This window comes from Cryptomeria japonica, chromosome 3 (assembly GCF_030272615.1).
Source record: "Cryptomeria japonica chromosome 3, Sugi_1.0, whole genome shotgun sequence".
Taxonomy (NCBI): Eukaryota; Viridiplantae; Streptophyta; class Pinopsida; order Cupressales; family Cupressaceae; genus Cryptomeria; species Cryptomeria japonica.
The window spans coordinates 688,268,398-688,288,260 of NC_081407.1; the positions used below are offsets into that span (position 1 = coordinate 688,268,398).

General features: G+C 34.2%; 1 protein-coding gene across 2 annotated transcripts in view; it reads left to right on the forward strand.

Annotated features, from left to right (window-relative positions):
* LOC131051530 (uncharacterized) overlaps nucleotides 1-9,800 on the forward strand; it is a 105,055-nt gene extending 95,255 nt beyond the window's left edge. The window contains exon 12 of one of the 2 annotated variants that reach the window (XM_057986103.1): nucleotides 9,388-9,800. The gene's annotated coding sequence lies outside the window, so the exon portion shown is untranslated. The remainder of the gene's footprint in view (nucleotides 1-9,387) is intronic. The other variant, XM_057986104.2, reaches the window with a different exon arrangement.
* Nucleotides 9,801-19,863: the final 10,063 nt, after the last annotated feature.

Here is a 19,863-nt window from a genome sequence, read left to right on the forward strand (position 1 = left end):
ATCGCTATGTGCATGGAGATGAATTCGCTGCTGTTAATGATCAAATTTGAAACCTTAGAAGTTTTTTCTTGTAATCAAAATCGCCTTCAATCAGACTTAAATTTGTTGCAGATGTAGAGAATCGATGCCCTGCAAATGAACACTTATTGAAGTCACCACCCTGAGTGGTGAATTCGCTGCACTTGGGAATGGATTTGTCGCTGAATAATGATCATAAATCAGTGTGCCTCAACTCAGAATCTCCTCCTCTAATCAAAATCTCACAGATCCCATATTGCTCTTAGCCAAAGATGAACCACTGTCCATAATGGGTTCACTTACTAGCGAATTTGGTGATGAATTTGAATCGCTGGAAATGAAAATGTAAACAACCTTGACTTTGTGTTGATCAAATGAAATGATCAACACATATAGCGATCTAGCAAAATTCGATACCTCATCACAAATAGCCTAGGCAAAATTCATTTAATGTGCTGTGATTGAAACAATGGGTATCCTGGTCGCAATCATTTATTGTTTCACAGATATCGATTTCATTTTTAAAAAATATAAGCATCTTCTTTTCAAAATCGCATCTCCTTGTTGCAATGTAAAGGTTTTTGATCGCTGCCTTAATTAAATGTATTGGAGTGCACTTGTGAATGCCCTGTGATGTGCGTTAGATAATTGCTTTTGATGCTTATTAGAAGAGCTTCGAACTTTGTATTCAAGTCATTGAATGTAATCACCCAATTGCATCAATTGCTTTAATCAAATCAATCAATTTCCATTGTTTTAAATGCATCTTGTTGTTCAGCGATCCTCATCCAACTTCGAACTTTTAATCCTCTAGCAATCGATTTATAAAGTTGAAGGTCCATCATTAAATTCGATCCAATAATGCCTTTGCAAGGCTTCATAACTTTAGCCGTTATTGAGTGCAATCCTTTGTATTCATTGAACTAACAAAATGCAGCTCACCCAATTCATTAAATGAGGATCGATCTATCCTTAATGAAACAATATCAAGTTTTGCACTGAAATCGTTCAACTTAGAATTTTTAAAACTCTGATCTTTGGTTGTGCTGGCCACCTTGAATTTAATGATTCATGTCGAACTTAACAACACAAGGCACCAATTTTAAATGTCTCTCTGAGATCGTTCTCCCCTTATCACATGCTCTCACTTAACATTTGAATCCTTCATCAAACTTAAAATCCTCAAAATTTTGCATTAAATGTAATGTGGGAGCTGCATTGTGTAAACTCAAGTGCTAGGATGGCGTTATTGAATACTTGCATTTTGTTCCATCAAGATCACCATTTGTCTCTTCGTTCATTGCACCTATTGAATGTCTTGCATCGTTTGGGCAACTTGCATTGTTGGGAGTTCAAGTGTTTGTCACCTTTATTTCATATTATTCAAACTTTGATCAAAATTGCTTTTATTCATACCTCGTCATGGCCAAAGATAGGGTGCTGTGATCAATGACAGGGGGTGCCGAAAGCAATGACGGCCCAAATTATTTTCATGCCTTGGCCAAATTTCGATGCTTTTCAAATTCTAAAGGTGAATCGCTCAAGCAGTCTTCATGATGGATCATCTCACAAGAAGACTTTGACACTTATTCTAAGCTACGACAAAGCAAAGAGGGGGTCCCCATTTATGATGGGGCGATGTGTGATTTGGTCACAAGAAGTATGTAGTGACAACTATTGGTTACCAACTATTTTGTATAAGAAATTTATATGGAATTAATTTAATTCCCAGAATACATTTTGCTTCCATCCACAAGGTAAGGGCGATGATAGGCTGAACATAGTTGAACAGATATTAATGTGAAGATAGAAATATCCTGTAAGAGATATCAGATAGATCATCTTGAATTTACTACACAAATATGCAATGATGGTTGTGAGTAGAGAAGAGTGCTATTGGATAATCCTATTCTTAAGCTCTCTGGGTTAGGGTTCGATCACTAAATGGTATGCAGAGGGTATTTGTTTTTCTTTGTTCATTTTGCTGAAAAGGATAGTGTTGGAAATGTTGTCATTGATGTCAAAAGTACAAAGACGAAGTTGTCATTAATGTCAAAGTCATGTCAAGAAGGGTTTTTTTTGTCTAATCATATTATCATTAATGTATGGACGAGATTGCTAGAAGGTTGTCATTGATGTCAAACGTGCATTCAAGATTGTTGGTAAGCTTATTGTGATTAGTTAACAAAGGATATTTCCCTTGAAGAATTGCCTTTCTACATGAACGGGATGCCTCTCTTCATAAGACCATGCAATGGTATAAAATTATAAATAGAAGACGAATGGGAAATAAAATAAGTAGGGATTTTTTCAGTGAAGATTAGTGAAATTTAAGAAGATATAAAATCAGATTGATTTGAAGATAAATAAAAACATTTAAAAAGGCAATCAACATAAAGAATTGTTAACAAAAAGGTGATGTCTTTTCAAGAGGTCACTTCTATTCAAAGAGATGTCTCTTTTCATGAAGAGGCATAAGGATATGTAAATATAAAAGGTGATAGTGAAATATGGAGAAGAAGATGAGGGAGTAGCAAGAAAGAATATCATTCAGATTCAAAGAACAAACCCTTGAAGAGGAATAAGGGCAAAATTATGAAGGAAATATGAAGAATATTGCAGATCTAGATGAAAGAGTATGGCAGATTTAGAAGAAATACACATGCAGATTTGTGAAGCATTTATAGCAGAATTTAAAGGAGAAGTCATGACTATTCAAGTGGTCATCTCCTTTAAGAAGGATCACATCTCTTCATAGGAATACGAAGATATGTACTGGGATAAGAAATATGTGAAGTGTGTGTTGAAAAAAATTATATATAAAGATCACAATAAATATTTGAAGATTAATAAAATGTTCAAAGGCAGTGATTAGTATTTAGATACCCATTCAAAGGGTTGTCTCTTTCCTAAGAGTTGCATCTTTTCACGAAGATACAGATATAAGATTTGGGTATGACTTCTGAAGATAAATTGAGTTTATTGAAATGGAATAAGAGATGTGAGTGGAGAATAAAGATATATCATTCAAACATAATCAGATTTATTAATGAAGAGATGCAATTAGCATGTGGAATGAAGAATTATGTTTTAAAGGTGAAAGGAGATGTCTCTAAATGAATTTGCCTCATTTGGGAAGATATAAAGAGAGCATTGTGTGGGATAGAAAGTGTGGATTGGACAAAGAGTGATATCATCTATACACCAGCAGATCCAAATATATGAAGAGCAGACTTTAAGAAGTATATATGCAGAATTTATAAACGATTTATGTGGCATATTATAGAAGATTTTATAAGCAGACTTATAAGAGTTTATAAGCACATTTATTAAAGATATATGAGAGTATGTGAGCAGATTTATGGAAGATTATAAGAGCAGATTTAAGGGCAGAATTTGCGGATATGCTACGGCAGATTTATGAGCAGCATATGAGGGATTATTTGTGTGCATGAAGAGCAGGATTAAGAAGAGGTTACGGTAGATATATATATATATATATATATATATATCAAATACATGAGCAGATTTATGAGATTCTTTGATTTCATTTTATGAAGACATTGGAACAAACTTATGCATGATTCTGAAAGAGTATTGTGAAGACTTCAATAAGGGTACGAGCAGATTCCTGGAGAAAATTTTAAGAGGAAGTTTGCATACATCTATCATATTTTACTTTGAAGATTGGATCCTTTCTATTCTAAGAAATTGGTAGGTTGGTGCCCACAAATTTAGAAGTGGGAGTTGGTGCTTCCAGTGGGTTGGTGCTCACAAATTGAATAAGGGGTTGGTGCCTACAAGTTCAAAAGTGGCAGTTGGTGCTTCTAGTGGGTTGGTGCTCACAAATTGAATGAGGGGTTGGTGCCTACAAAATTTGTAAAAAGAAGATTAATACAAATAATATTTTGTTGTGGTTTTTTCTTGTAAGGGTTTCCACATAAATATCGTTTGTTATTGTGTTCTTCTCATGTGCATGATTATGGATTTTGAGTTAATGATGTTATTGTGATTGATAAAGTTTTACACTAGTAACAGTTGCATTGTACTGATTCACCCCTAGTATAATTGTGTGCTCATCAGATAGAGTATAACTATAGACTACCTATCTCTTGATAAAAATATAGCAGAGAGAGCAAATCTTCCAATATCAAACACACTAGAAAGTGATTGAATTATCAACAAACTAATGGAATCCTTACATATGCACCAATTTTCTAGATAATGAAGTTTCAAGTAAACAAGTAAAAAGCAACAGGTCTAGGTTGACTTACACGTCTTCCGTTCAAATCTTCCTATAGCTCTTGCAGTCTCACAGCTCACTTAGAGCATGTCAATGAATAACAACTCTTTGTAATCTACTCCATTATTTGGCTCCATCAACTCAAACCTCACATTACCCTTTTCACTGAATTCACTTTGATCTCTCTTGTAGTGCCTGGTGTGATGGAGCTAGATATCATTCTTTCAATGCTTCCAACTAGCTTTCTTTGTGACACAACTTAATACCTTTTTTAGCTGAGAGTGCTGTTTTCCTCATGACCCCAAAGACTGACTACAAGAAGGTGTTGGTATAATTAAATATATTTTATTTTTCTCTAGGATATAATTACACTTTACTTAAGCTTACTTAGGCAATTGCATAGGATTAGTTGGAGCATTTCCACTTTAGGTGGACTTGTCCTTTCCTAGGATGCATAGTTACTTGTGTCGGGTGGTTGAGTTCTAATTAAAACTCTTACCTACCCTTGCATCTCATTGGACCACATGTCATTATTGTGTGTTCTCTTTCTCTTTTGACTTGCCGATATAAGCAAACTCATGTACATTGTATGTTGATCGAGCTTTTTGCATCTTGATGAGAATACAGTTTGCTCGTCTATATTCTTCTCCCTTGTTTGTGCTATTCATTTGGCCTCTAGATCTTGGGTTGCTAGTCAATTCTTACAGAAGGGAAATGATTTGGGTTGTTTCCCTCGTGTCCATATCCCTACAAATACAATTTGACTGATTAATAGAATTCCTGATTAGGTAAGCATTGGAGAAGAGATAGCTCATAGAAGTAATAATACAAAGAAATCCACTTTCCCAATCTTCGTTTTATCTCTAGTTTGATCATTTGATGAATATATGTGATGGATAAGCATAGGACCTCCTTGACAGCTGCAGCCATATCCAATTTCTATCCAATATATTCAATATTTAACTCACAGCCAGCCAACAATCCCGCACAAGCAAGATTGGCATGGGATTTTTGGTGTGGAGAATAGACATGCCGCTCACTCCAGATGCAACAGCCACCTTCGCAAAAACAGTTCTCCCTATTTCTTCTTGCTATTCCAACAAGGTTTCTTTGCTCCCCTCTTGATTGCTTGGCTCCCCTGCTTATCCATTTCCTTACCCTTAGTTTTGTCTCGCCCCTTTAATTGCAGTCACAGCCGACCCTTAGCATACTTCCTTCAAATAATTTCAATTTCCATTAATGTGTTGGCTGCCTTATGTTTTTGGTTCTTGGATGTTCAAATTTGTAGAATGCAGTTTTCTTTGGGACAGCTTGGAGCACAAGTACAGAGTCCCATACGATTCTTTTAACAATGATTTAGGCCATTCCTGTCTAATTTTTCTTTTATTTATCAAAAGCCCCTACCAACATAAACTATCCTTTAATTATTAATAATTTTTTTAATATATTTATGTTACAATTACAATCAGAATTGAATATTTTATATTTGTTAAAAATGTCGTATTTGAAATTTAGATTATTCAAGATATCCTTTTGGGGAGGGGGTTTCAACTTTCAACTGAAATTGACGTCTACATTAGAAGTTAATATTGCTTATATCCTCATCCTAGTATTGACTCATGGCATTGATGAGCACCATCTACGTTAACTCGATGTCTGGCATTGAAAACGTTCCCAACTGAATTGCACGACATTCATCATCTCGCATCTTGCTGTTAGTGAATCAATCAATGTACTTGTCTACAAGTTAAAAAATCAGGCACCTCCTGGTATGTGACAAACTTGTTGCTAAAAAACAGCGACTTAAATGCTGATCAAGAATATAGGAAGCTGACAACTGTATATTTACTAATGGATTTGATGGGTTATGCACATTTTGATTGGAGGGATCGATCTGCCTGCAGCTTGTTATCATCAGATGGTAAAACATGGGAGTGAAAGAATTGGGACAAGGTTTTGAAAGTAGTCTATTATACATTGAATCTTGTGGTGTACTTTTTCCCACTCTTTTCTTATCATCACGCTTCTGGCATTGAATAATAGTATAATACTGTACATGTTAAAGAAAGTTCAGATGAATAAGCTCAACGAATGAGGTGGTAGAAATGAGATTTCATACTAGTGTTTTGCCCCCCTAATTTAGGATTATTTACCTTCTTACATCCATAGAAGATTATTTTAATTGGCTATGTAAATGCTGAACTTTATATATCACATATATAGGTGTAAAGCACAAAAATGCATACAATTCACTTTCTCTATCTCTTTAGCCCTCTCAATAAAAATGTCATCCTATTGTCTAATTTGAGAGTTACAACACAAAACTTGACAAAGCCTTAATGTGTTCTTTAAACCATTGTAGCAAAAATCTTTCTCAAGAATACGTGTGTCAAAAGATGATTTTTTCAAGTAATTGAGATTTAATCATGAAAAATTGGGACTAGGGTTAGGGTTAGGAAATAAACAAAAAAAATGCTGCATAAATAAGAAAAAAAACTTGGAAATCCTAATCATTTTGACCAAAAATTTGGGTTTTTTTGTTTGGGGGGGGGGGGGGGATAAAATTGCCGAAAATTGAGTACATTGATTAAATAAAAGAATTATTTTTTAAAAGATAAAATTGGGGGTGATTGACAATTTCTCATTATAATTTGATAGTTTTTGTAACTCTGCTTTAATTAATTTATCCCTTGTGTTCTGAACCTAATTTTGATCCTGCTCTTCTCCCTACACTATGTGATCAATATCATGATTGCTTCCACCTTGATCAACACCTAATTTCACACTCAAGCCAACCCCATTCCAAAAAAGTGATTGTCGCAAGTTGTCTAAGACCTTTCAAATTGCCTATTTAGAGACAACTCATAGGACATTCTTACATCATGCACAATACATCACTTAAAATCAAAAGGGCATCTCCTAGTAATCATTCATGAGCTCTAAGAGGAATCAAAGAATACTTTTCAACATCAACCATATTTATCTTGTCACTACACATTGTGAACAACCATTGGAAAGGGCTTAACGAAGGCCAAACAAAGTAAATTACTTCAATCCTAGCACAACAGACTCCCAAAGGTTTTCCCAAACACTTCCTTGAACTAGTGTAGGGGTTGAAGAAGAGGAATGCAATTTAATGCAGGTGGTTGACACAAACAATATCAGAGATTCCAAAGAGGATTGCAAATTTGGAGAATTCTAAAGGGCCATAAGGGCAGCTGCGGACCAGAAAAGGACCATGGAAGAAAATACACAACACAACCAAGTGCCAAAACAGGGTAATAGAGTGAATCAGGCACAAATGAATTTAGGCATCTAGATCTAGTGGCCACAAGTCCTACTTGGACTTAGACCAATTGGAAATTAAAGTCAGTATTGCCACATATAGCTTCATTAAGTGAATCAAGAGGAATATGATTACCTCTTGACAAGTAAAGAAGTTAGCCATGCATAGTCCCTTGCGACTTCAGGATTGATAGATTTCCAAGAATTGACATACTCTAGTTGGATGTGGGATGTTGATTTTGAAGATGCAACATTCATTGATGAGGAGGAAGCAGAAGAGGGATTGGTTGGAATTCCAATGGATGATGCAATGACTTAGATTTGGTCACTAATTTTATTTAGGCAAAGTTGAGGTAGAGGCGTAGCAACAATAGATCTAGTTTGTCTACATTTTGTCATTTTGTAGTTGTAGCCTTTCAAGCTTTCATTTTGTTGTTCGTACATTTTGATAATGAAAACTCAAATGATTAGATATTGAAATATTGTTAATTTGTATAATGAACTGTGAATTCTCAATTTAGCTCTAATGGTTGATAATATGGTTATATAATGAATGTAGTGAATGCTTTGTCATAACAATAGTTGAGATCTATATTTTGAAATTTTCCCTATTTTTCTAATTCTCATTCCCTGCTGCCCCCTAAAGAATGGCCTACTGTCTCAGCTGTCCCAGAAATGTGCCCCTATCCACTGTCATTCTCATTGTGGACACTTGGTGGAATATAGGTCCAAATGGCTTTTATCTCTATTGTCCTCCTAATCTTGCTGTGTGTCTTGGAAATTGCCTTTTCAAATGTGTAGGAAATATATATGAATATGGCATCATTATGTAACTTGAACTTAAACCACATTTCAAAATTGCCATGGATGATTCATAGATCCACCAAAGTATTGGCTTGGACAATAACGAATATCAGTTTTCATTCTCTGTTATTGTAAGAGGCTAAAAAGCCTTTGGAGGTTTGGATAGTTACAACCATGATTTTTTGAGAACTCTCTTTTGACAATAGTGCCTTCAAGTGGATAGCAATGGAAAATTATGTTTCATCCTTCTTTAAGCAGTTGAATCCATGACAAAAATTTCAGTGGTTAGCATTATTTTGATGAATAAAAGGTTAGTAGTTAGACTCCATAATTAGTTAGTAAAGGTTGTTTTAAGTCGCGACTACTTTACTAGTTCAAAGACGGCCTTGGATGGTAGGAGAGATACATCATACCAATTACATAAACATCAATAGGACATGCAACGAATCTAACTTGGTTTTGGTGGCTCTTGCAAATGATATTTATTATTAGCAGACCTCATCAACTTGGTTTGATTTTCAATGGAATAGGAGAAAATACTGATGAAGCTAGTTAACTGTCCCTAACCTATTTTAGTTTTGCATGTCATACATGAGTTTCCTTTTTTCATTGTACTGTCATTATATGTACTTTATAATTCTCTAGTTTCTTATAATGTTCTTGGCAATACTTAGGTGGGAGTTGTATTAGCTCTCAATGCTTTTTGTCTTAATGCATTTTATTTGCCTGTCGACTCTCTTTTGTCATTTGATGATATTAATGAAGAGTAAAGTTGCTTTCATTGTTTCTGTTAAGTGCATGCTATGTGCATTTCGATACTTTCAACTTGAATCTCGTTCATAAGACTTAATTAGACAAATTCATTAAGGGACTAGGTCTTGGATCCTCATTAATGCAGATTCTATGGTAGAGTTCAATTCCCAAATCTTGAATTGTTTCTTATATTTCATATTTCAAAATGCATAAAATCAGTTCAATGAATCAACAATAGAATCTGCGATGATGTTTACAATCACCTTTTTATGTGATATTTGCAGCCTATTTGCATTTTCAAGGTTTTTCAGGAAGAAGTTTACAAGTCCTGAATTTCTTGGCAAAGAAAACAAGGACAACTGAAGGTTAAAGCGAAAGACATTTTCCCAAAGCTTTGAAGCCTCTGAATTACTGCTTCAGTGTATTCTATTAGGTTGTAGAGTTTGTTCTTAGTAATTCTTTGTTAGAAGAAATCATTCATAATGGATATTTATTAATTGTACTTGGTCCCTACTGGTCATGCGTGCTTGCTTGAAGAGATTCTGTAATTTTAAGGGGAACGCAATTATTTTTTTACTATAAACTAATATAATAGATGGGAAGCATAGTTGACTAGTGGGATTCAGAAGTGCGACATGCTGTTAGATGGTGGCAATTGCTGTCTTGATTATTTATGCAATTTGAGTTTTTGAATGAATTATTTCCTTGTTTTACGTGGCCATTTTGAAGCTAAGAAATTGTAATAATGGCATTCAGTGAAGTGTTACACAACTGAACGATGTGTTGAACAGTGTAAAGTAACTTTTTTATATTCAATTTTTATGTATGATTGATATAAGAACAAGATTGTATACAAGTGAGATATCAGTTTTGTACTAAATGTTAGTACTTATTTAAATTCTAGTATAAGTTGAACTATTCACTTTATACCTAGACAATGCTATTTGTAAACACAAGACCGACCCACTATTACCATGGAGGAGAGAATGACTTGATTTATGAGGGAGACTACCATTTATCTTTTTATACACCTATGAGAAAGATTAGCTTGAGCAAGTCTTTGTTGTAGAAGTGTTTTCAACTCTTATCCCTTATAGTAGAAAATTAGATGAGGAGATTTAGGTTGCTTTTCAATTTTTAAAGCAAGTATTTCTCACACTCATTGCTTCCCTAGATTTCAAAAAAAGTTAAATGGATTTTATCCTCTTATTGATGGGTGTTTCAGATTGTTTGATATCAACATTATATTGTCTTATTTTTGGTGCGAGGAAGAAAAGAAAGGGCATTTAACACTTTATTATCTAAGTCATTGTCAATGATCTTCATCAAGAATCTTCAAAGTAAAAAAATGAGTCAAATGTTGCCTTATAAGTTTGAAGGTGAAACCTTTGCATAATGTTAGTTGAGGATGATTTGGTATTGATAATTTGGAGAATCTGGGGAAGAAAAAGCAAACTTTTGGCTCATAACTCTTGTTCATCTAATTTTGTTTAACTCACCACCATTGTCAATTAGGGTAAGTGTGATACCGATTTGTGCTTTTTCAGTAGGATAAAGCTTTGTGGAGTTGTAATAACGACCACAGATTTTTTATTGTTTTTTTTGAAATCACATTAATTAAAAGTGAGATTACAATGCAATATCCTTTTAACTTTTGATCATCTAGTTCTCATGATGGGCAAGGTGAGAACATATTGTGAAAGATCTACGTGTCAAATTAAACTGTGGCAACTAAAAGTAAAGCATTAGACGACAAGCCAACCAATACCACTTATTCAATGGAATGCAAATGCAATACTAGAAATTAAAATAAGCGCTTGCACTTATTCGGTGATGAGTGGATACAAATCCTCCACTTTTTTAGCAGGAAACAAAGAGGCATTTCCACTTATCTAGTGGGAGATCTTATACAAAATAACCACTTATTTATTGGGGTACTATCATCGAGTGTTTACGATATAAAATACATGGAGATAATAGCTTTCAACGGTATGACCATCCAAAGCATTAATAGGTTAGTTTGTACGCATCGTAAACACCAAAATAAGAAGATTAGCTTCTGACACTAAGTGTTGATGTAAAACAAAACTGCTGTAAGACCTCAAATAGAACTCAAAATCATGAACAAACCCACCTAGCTTGAAACAACAAGAACATACGTCGATGAATGATCAATATTATGCTGGTGTAGGTCTAATAGTACGCTGGAAATATGCTGCAACAGGTCTGAACAGCAAGCAAACGCCCCAAAAATTTCACCAACTTTGATCCAACACACCTAACTTAAACATATGCTAAAATAGAACTTTAAAAATAGCTCAAACTCTCACCAAATCTCATTGGAAAGAGGATGTATCAATTTGGAAATGGTTTTCAGACATAAGCAGGTATTTCGAAACATTGAAATAATAGGAAGGCCATGAAATTTTATGACCCTCTTTTGAGCATGCTAACATCAAAAGTGCAACCCAAAACTTGTGCTAACATCCTCTAGGGATCTAAGAACGCCCTTTCATTATAAAATTAGCTTCAAAACCCGTGTGCTTCATTTCAGGAGTTTAAATGCCCTCTTGCAGGTATTAACCAGTATGTGTTATGGCTGCATAAATCTACAATATGCCTTCTATGTATTGTATGGCCTGCATTGAAAGGATAATAGCAACCAAATAGCTAATAAGATTATATCAAAACACACTTATACCTGCATTCCAATACAACCTAGCATGAAAGATTGGGACAATCTGGCATGAGGAACGGTATGACCAGTCCTGTCAAAACCCTCAGATCGCTCTAAAGAACTTCATTTGTCTCATCATAAAGAAAATCAAAATCTGCAACATTCAAAACATTGCAAAGATTTTCATATCTGAATCTTCAATTTGTAACCACACCAACTAGCTGGGGTTTTTGTCCCCAAAATTGATAATTGCAAGAGGGTTTTCGTCTTGGAGAAGTTTTGGAAGAACACATGTTCTCTCCAACATCAAACAAAACAACAATCTTCACTCTACAATTGCAAATGAGCCCACAACCTCCTTTTATAACCTTTTTTAAGGGAAATAGGGGAAAGGACCCAGTAGTTGAGCATGTACCAATTGTTGTGAGGGTTGTTGATACCTTTTGTTCCAAAAATTGAACAAATAAAACCTATTGTTTGAAACAAAAAATATCAATTTTTGTTAGGAAATGTACCAACAGTTGTTAGGAAATGTACCAACAGTTGTTAGGAAATGTACTAATATTGTAAAAAGTAACCAATCAGGTGATGCCATGTCAGCTGCACAACTATTGGGGTCTCTTTTGCATGCCTATTGGTCTCACTTTTTTTTGGGGCTGTTTTGGACACCTTGGCGAAAAGCATGCTGATGTGGCATCATATTTGATGACGTGGCCCTGAAACCTTAGTTATTAGCAGGGGACTTGCCAAGTAAGCTGGTGTAAAAAAATCGGAGTGATTTGAAATTTCCAAGTAGGATTTTGAGAAGCGCGAAGTTAGGGTGCACGACTACTGGGTCCTTTCCCCTAGTAATGTTTACCTCTCACATAAACCTTCGAAGAGAACTGATATTATTTTGTCACGTACAAAGTCCCCCAAGCCTAGGTGTCCAACTTAAAACACATCTTATCAGCTTTCCAATGAGCTTTTCCACTTTTTTCTTTATTATTTTTTAATATTATACAACTTAAGTAAATAATTAAGTTATAAACTCAATAGTTAACTCAACTCGCAGAAAGCATTGAAATTATATAAAAATAAATTTTGATCATACTTAAATGATATTGAAGACTTGGAATAATGATCATAGAGGCAACTGAGTGAAATAGCCTACCCCTCCAAGAAGTTCGGTGAGGTCTTAAAAGGTCGAAAATTAATTCTAAAAGAATTACCAGGCTCACCAAGACCAACTAAGCACATTGCCAACTTAGGAAGATTGATTTTGTGTTCTCCAAGAATGTTGGAAATCCCCTTGTTCATCAATTAGCCTTCAAAAGAACTTGGAAACTAAACTAATTGTTCACAAATCACTTTTGCTTAAAAATGGGAACATCACAGTCCTTCCTCCCCAAAATTGCTTGTCCTCAAGCAGTTGCAAGTCTCAACCAACAATTCAATTCTGAATAATCAAAGTGGCTCCAAGATCCCAAATAAATTTAGGAGGTTTGCAAATCCTTCTATTTGATGTACTTTGCTGTAATACACCTGCAAATAAAACCTTTTTAAGTTTTCCAATAAAAAGAGCGACAATTGTTTACAAGAATTCAGTGAACTCCTTGCAAATTTTCCTTTAGCATGATACCATTGCACTACTCATAAATAAATTAAAAAATGAGTAGCGATTCATTATTTTCATACCAAGAGATTCCAAATGATGGTCATGATTAGCAACAATCTATTGTTCTAAATAATCTTCAAAGACAATATATTACAATTTCCAACACATTCCTTTGCAAAGTGCCCTTTGTTAACAATGTTAATGGTTTTCCTTCCATAAAAGGATCTATACCGACTTAATTGAAAAACTCTATTAAAAAGCTCAAGTTGAAGAAAGATAGAAGGGTATTAAGGATGGAGCCATTTTAACAAATCTACAAACTATCAAAGAAGCATTGGAGTTAATAAAATCATATTATTTGCAACTGCTTTTAGATAGGGATCGTGTTATTAAGTTTGCAAACGATACCTTGGATCCATAACAAGGGAAGGAAAATGAAGTAGATGAGCTCAACTTTGAACTTAGCGTAGTTCACTACTCACTTTATCAAGTTGAAAGTTAGTCAACTATTTCAACCAAATCTAAGGAGTAAAAGTTGAAGCAAGGATTCTGGAGGTCAAGTAGTTGATTGAAAGAATTGATGAGCTCCAAAAAAAACTCTAATTTGGAGCCAAGTTATCCTTCTCTCCCATTCTAAAGTCACGATTCACAAGAAGGTGAATACCAATTTTTTTGGTCACAACTGGTTGGAGAGATTAACTTAACACAAACAATTGTTTAAACTAATATCATGCAACTAAAGAATCTGCAACAAGGGTTAGCTTCCCAGTAGGCTAACAAGATCACCAAGTCTAATACCATTGTAATAATCACTTTAAGTTTTATTAAAATCACATCAACTAAAAGTGAGATTACAATGCAATAATATTTTCACTTTTTGATAACTTAGATTTCATGATGGGCAAGGTGAGAGCATATGGTGAAAGGATCTACATATCAAATTGAATTACATTAGCTCAAAGTAAAGCACTAGGTGGCAAGGCGGCTAATAATACATTCAATGAGTGCATATGCACTATTGGAAATGAAAATAGCCTCTTGCACTTATTTAGGATAAAGTTTAAGGGAACTTCCACTTATTTAGTGGGAAAGCTTATGCAAAATAACCACTTTTTAAGTGGGTTGAGTACATCAACGATAACAAAGTTTAAACCCACCAGTGGTACTACAATCTAGTGTTTACAATATAAAATGCATAGAAATAACATCTTTCAGTGGCATGACCATTCAAAGCATTACAAGGTTAGTTTTGCTAGGAAAATGGTGTCTCAACCTTGTAATTACCAAAGGTTACTATTGACAAATGAGCATGGGAGATTGCAAGGGTGGGTACTCCCGTGCAGTGCCTTGCCAGGAACCCTAAATGAAAACAACACAACTAGGCAACTAAAGGGTGAAATATTAAAAAAAAAAAAGAAGATTAATTGCATTAATTATAGCCATTGCATGTTTAATAACACAGCGGAAGTCTAACACATGATTTCCTAAGGGTTACCAACGAAGATTAATCGGTAGATTATATTAACACCATGGTTAAGCCAATTGTCCACTTAATTAGATAAATTAAATGCTTAAGTTTAAAACTACACATATATCTAGATTCCAAAATGAAAGAATCAAAGTATTCCAATGCATTTATTTATCCATAAACCATCTATACATAAGATCAAAGCAACTGAATTAACATACATTCCACTGACATAATATTATAATATCCATAATTACATGGCTTCCGAAAATACCACGGAATCCAAAAGTTACAATATCAAGGTTACATAAAAGTCTGATACAATGACCACAAGGTCTCAACTGAACAATGATCATGAACAAGAGCTGGTACATGAACCATGAACCAAGAAACACCAACGAAGCCTTTCCTCGCTTGAAGATACAATCCAGAACATCCGATGGGAAGTGGCACTACCACCCGACCATGTGATCCCGAAATGGAACCACCCCACCACGCTAGGAGATAGTAGAAAACCCTCAAGCAAGCAAAATAAGACAAGTACGAAAGAACTACATGACTCCGCAAATATCCATGTGACTCAACTCACAAACACTAGTGACTCTAAGGAGAGAGTGTCATCGCATGGCTTATGGTGGTTACCATGGTAGGCCTCCATAGGTCCCGGCCCCATCCTGGGTTATCTTGGTAACCTCTCCCGAACTTCTGGCTCCATCTAAGTCTCATGCAGACTCTACCAATCCTTTCGTCAAGACAAGGTGGTAAGTTTGCCATTCCAGGCCTTCTCACCACATCCCGAGCCTATACAAGAACTCAACCATGTGCGAGGCACATTATCTTAATTAATATTTAATCTACCCACCCCCTAATCCATTATTAGGTTATCACTTCTTAACTGACTTTCAAGGGGTTATCCTGCCATCCACTTCGGGCGCGGCCCCCACTCAAAAGCCACTCTCTCATAGGACACTAACATGAAAGGTCTCTCTACGAGAACTCTATGGCAAAACAAACAGCCATATCTAATCCTGACGAACCACAGGTGAAGGATACACAATCACTAACCCAAGATTGACCATTTGGACAAAACACACAATGACTCACATCAACGGGGTTATACAACAACACTTGACCAAGGAGATATAACAACATATGACATAACGACAACTCAACCAGAATTGCAACGAAATTAAGCTTGACTGCAAACACCATTTACACAAGATCCTAATATAGGCAATCTTTTCTTTAAACAACCAAAAGCATAAAATACTTGCAATTGAAGATTTTCTAGAAAGTAAAAAAATACAACTATATTAATACAAGAAAATCAATGTTGTCATTTGTCCAATAAGGTTAAATACATTCACATATGAATTAATCTCCTAATGTGTTTCCAAGCATAAATATAAAATCTAAAAATTACAAGCTTTTCTGAAAATACACAAACTCTGAATTATATATATATACATATAATCATACTACAAAATATATATGTAAACTCATGAATTAATTTTCACAGTATTAAAATAATACTAAAATAATATAATGCCCATAATAAAAAAAACAACTTTTATATATATATATATATATATATATATATATATATATATATATATATAATAAATTAATTAACAAAAAACCAAATTACACATCCCTGACACGAAAACCGAAAGGATACACAGGGAAAAGCGAAATCAATAAACTCCCTGCTACCCACGGTAGCACGTACTATCGTAGGTAGTACATGCTACCTCATGGTAGCATGTGCTACCGCCGATAGCACTGCTACTGTACGGTAGCACAGGTACCTTACGGTAGCATGTGCTACCGCTAGTAGCATACTACCGTCGGTAGTATTGCTACCTTACTATAGCCGTACTACCGTCGGTAGTTGCTACCTGCCCTAACCTTATATATATATTTTGGTAAAACCCATTTTCTACCAAATCTTGCAACTTTTAAGCACAGTAAAACATCTTGGCAAAATTTTGCTAAAATAATCCTTCCAAAATCTCACAAAAATTTAATCTACAAACACCTAGGAAATAATCTCTTTCCACGAACTAAAATTAATTTCAGGAATGAATTTTAATCAAGAACACGAATTAACCAGATGAGGGTTTTGGATCTGACAAATAATATATACACACATCATTCAGAAAGAGGGAAGAAAATTAAAAAAAAATTCTTTAAAACAAACAATCAAAAGAAGCCACCCAACCTAGTATAGCTTTCTTGGAAGAAATTTGTCGGAGAGAATCAATCCTTCAACAAGCCTCCAAACAATTTTTCTTCACCAAAATCCCTGAATCTTTTCCCTTTCCTTTTTCAAAATAATAGATATCTTCCCCTTTTAAACTAAAATTCTAGGTTGCATATATTTTTCCCAACACCCAATATTTAATTTTAGTAATTAAAAACAATTTTATTTTTCTCTTCTAATTCCTAACAAAGGGATAAGTTAACATGCAATAATTAAAAATCATTTTTTTTTTTTCTTTTCTCATGCAAATTAATTAATTTTCTAAATAAAGAAATTAAAGCAATACTTTAATTCTAAATAATTCTTTTATTCATTTATTTATTCTTTTATTCTTTTATTTATTTAAAAGTTTAGGAAACAATAAATGAAATTAATCTAATTTATTTTTCACTAAAATTTAAATAAAATATATTTCTAATATCATGCAACTTGCAACTTAATTTAATAATTTCTTTTAATTAATTAAATTTATAATCTCAATGCATAAAATTAATTCAAAAATACCAACTATGAGATAACTCCATAAATTTAATTAATTAATTAAAACCAGTAAACACAAACTGAGCAAACCCCAAGCAAAGACTTAGAAAAAGTCAAACCACAATATACATGAAGGCCGAAGAAACTGACATGATGACCAACTGATGACACTCACAAGAGTGTAACTAAGTAAAATAGGGTCAACTACTACCTCCTCTACTTCCATCAGACAATATAAGGCACAGTTAGACCTGTGAAGCCAGGTGGAGATGATACCTCGTACTTACTCGGTACTTGTACCTGCAATATCCTGCATCACCGAACCGCACATGCATATATACAATGTAGAAAACACGACATACACACCGATGAAGGAGAATCACGACGTTCCCTGTCTCACCGAAATGAGTGAAGGAAATTCATCCCCTTGCATCCAATACACTCCTAGACACACCACATATAATTTCACATTGCATAGATAAAGTAAAGTGCCGGTACAGAGCAATAATCCATAAAATGTCATAAATCATAAGTACTGAAATACTGCAAATAAATTTTGCATCTCATATCTAGATAGAGCATGAAATAATATCATATAATTCTGAATAACACATCATGGTAATGTATCCATTGAAAGTAAACAATAATAAAATATGAGTGTAATAAGTTCAAACGAGTAGGGGTACTACAGTTCAGAGGCAGCACCCTCAAAGGTCACATTTTATGCATAATTTATCATTGTAAATCTTGATAATTTATCATTGTAAATCTTGATAATTTATCATTAGGCCACATATCTAATATGGGGTATTATGTATGCTTTGCTTGCACTAGAAGACAACATTGTTTTATGAGAGCATTGTATCACAACATTGTATTGCGATATATTGTGAGAGTCTGATAGTTGTTGAGTTGCCTCTTGATCTTTGATTGGTGATACACATATGAGAAGATTGCTTTGCAAATACATTGTAACATGTTGTTGATTTCTGAATAATATATTAGGCAACTTTTGGGGTGTGGGTTTTTTTCTCTTGAAAGGGTTTTCCCCACATAAAACATCGTGTTGTGGTATGGATGTTATTTGTGTTATTTTTATTTAATTTATGTAACTATTGTAAAGATTTGTTTTTTGCATAGTCTTGCTCTCAAGGTTAGTGTAGGAAGTTGTTTTGCTACCTTAAATTCCTTTCAAGTTTGTATGCATTGAAACACCAAAATAAGATGATGAGCTACTAATGATAAGTGTCAATGTAAGTAGAACTACTATAATACTCCAAATAGATCCCAAAATATGAACAAACCCACCCAATTTGAAACAATAGCTACATGCCTTGATGAGTGATGAATATTATGCTTATGCAGGTCTGATAATAGACTAGAAATATGCTACAATCAATTTGGACAACAAACAAACACCCCAAAAATCTCAGCAAATCTCATCCAACACACCTAACTTGAACATAGGATAAAAGACCACTTCAAAAACAATTCCAACTCTCACAAAACCTCATTGGAAAGAGTATGTATAAATGTCAAAATGATTTTTAGCATAAGCAAGTTTGTCATAACACTATTTATAACAAAAAACTTTACATCCCCTTTTGAGCATGCTAACATTAAAAGTGCATCCCAAAACTTGTGTAAACATTTTCCAAGGATCTAGATGTTATCTTTCATGATGAAAATTTCTTCAAAACCCAAGTGCTTCATTTCACGAGTTTGAATTCTCCCTTATAGGAATAAATTAGCATGTGGTATGATTTGATAAGTATGCAATCTACCTTCTAGTATTGTATGACCTTGAATAAGAGGATAATAGCGACTAGATAATCAATAAAATTGCATCAAAACACCCTTATACCTACATCCCAAGTTTGTACGACCTGACATGAAAGAATGGTATGGATTGGTATGACCAGCCTTGTTAAAACCCTTAGTCACATCAAAATACGAAGCATTCAAAACATTGCAAAGATCTTCATATATATTTGCAAACCAAAATCTGAAGCTTCAATCTATAATACAATGGTGATCACTTTATGAAACCACACCACCAAGCTAGGGGGTTTTTCATCCCTGAAATCAACAACTTCAAGAGGGTTTTCATCCTCAAGAGGCTTTGAAAGAACTTGAGTTCTCCCCAACAACAAAACAAAATAACATTCTTCAATATAAAATATTAAATGAGCCTTCAACCTCATTTATGACTTTTCTGGAGGGAAATAACAAAATTTTAAAATATAATAATTTATTTTTCCCTCACAAAGACTTT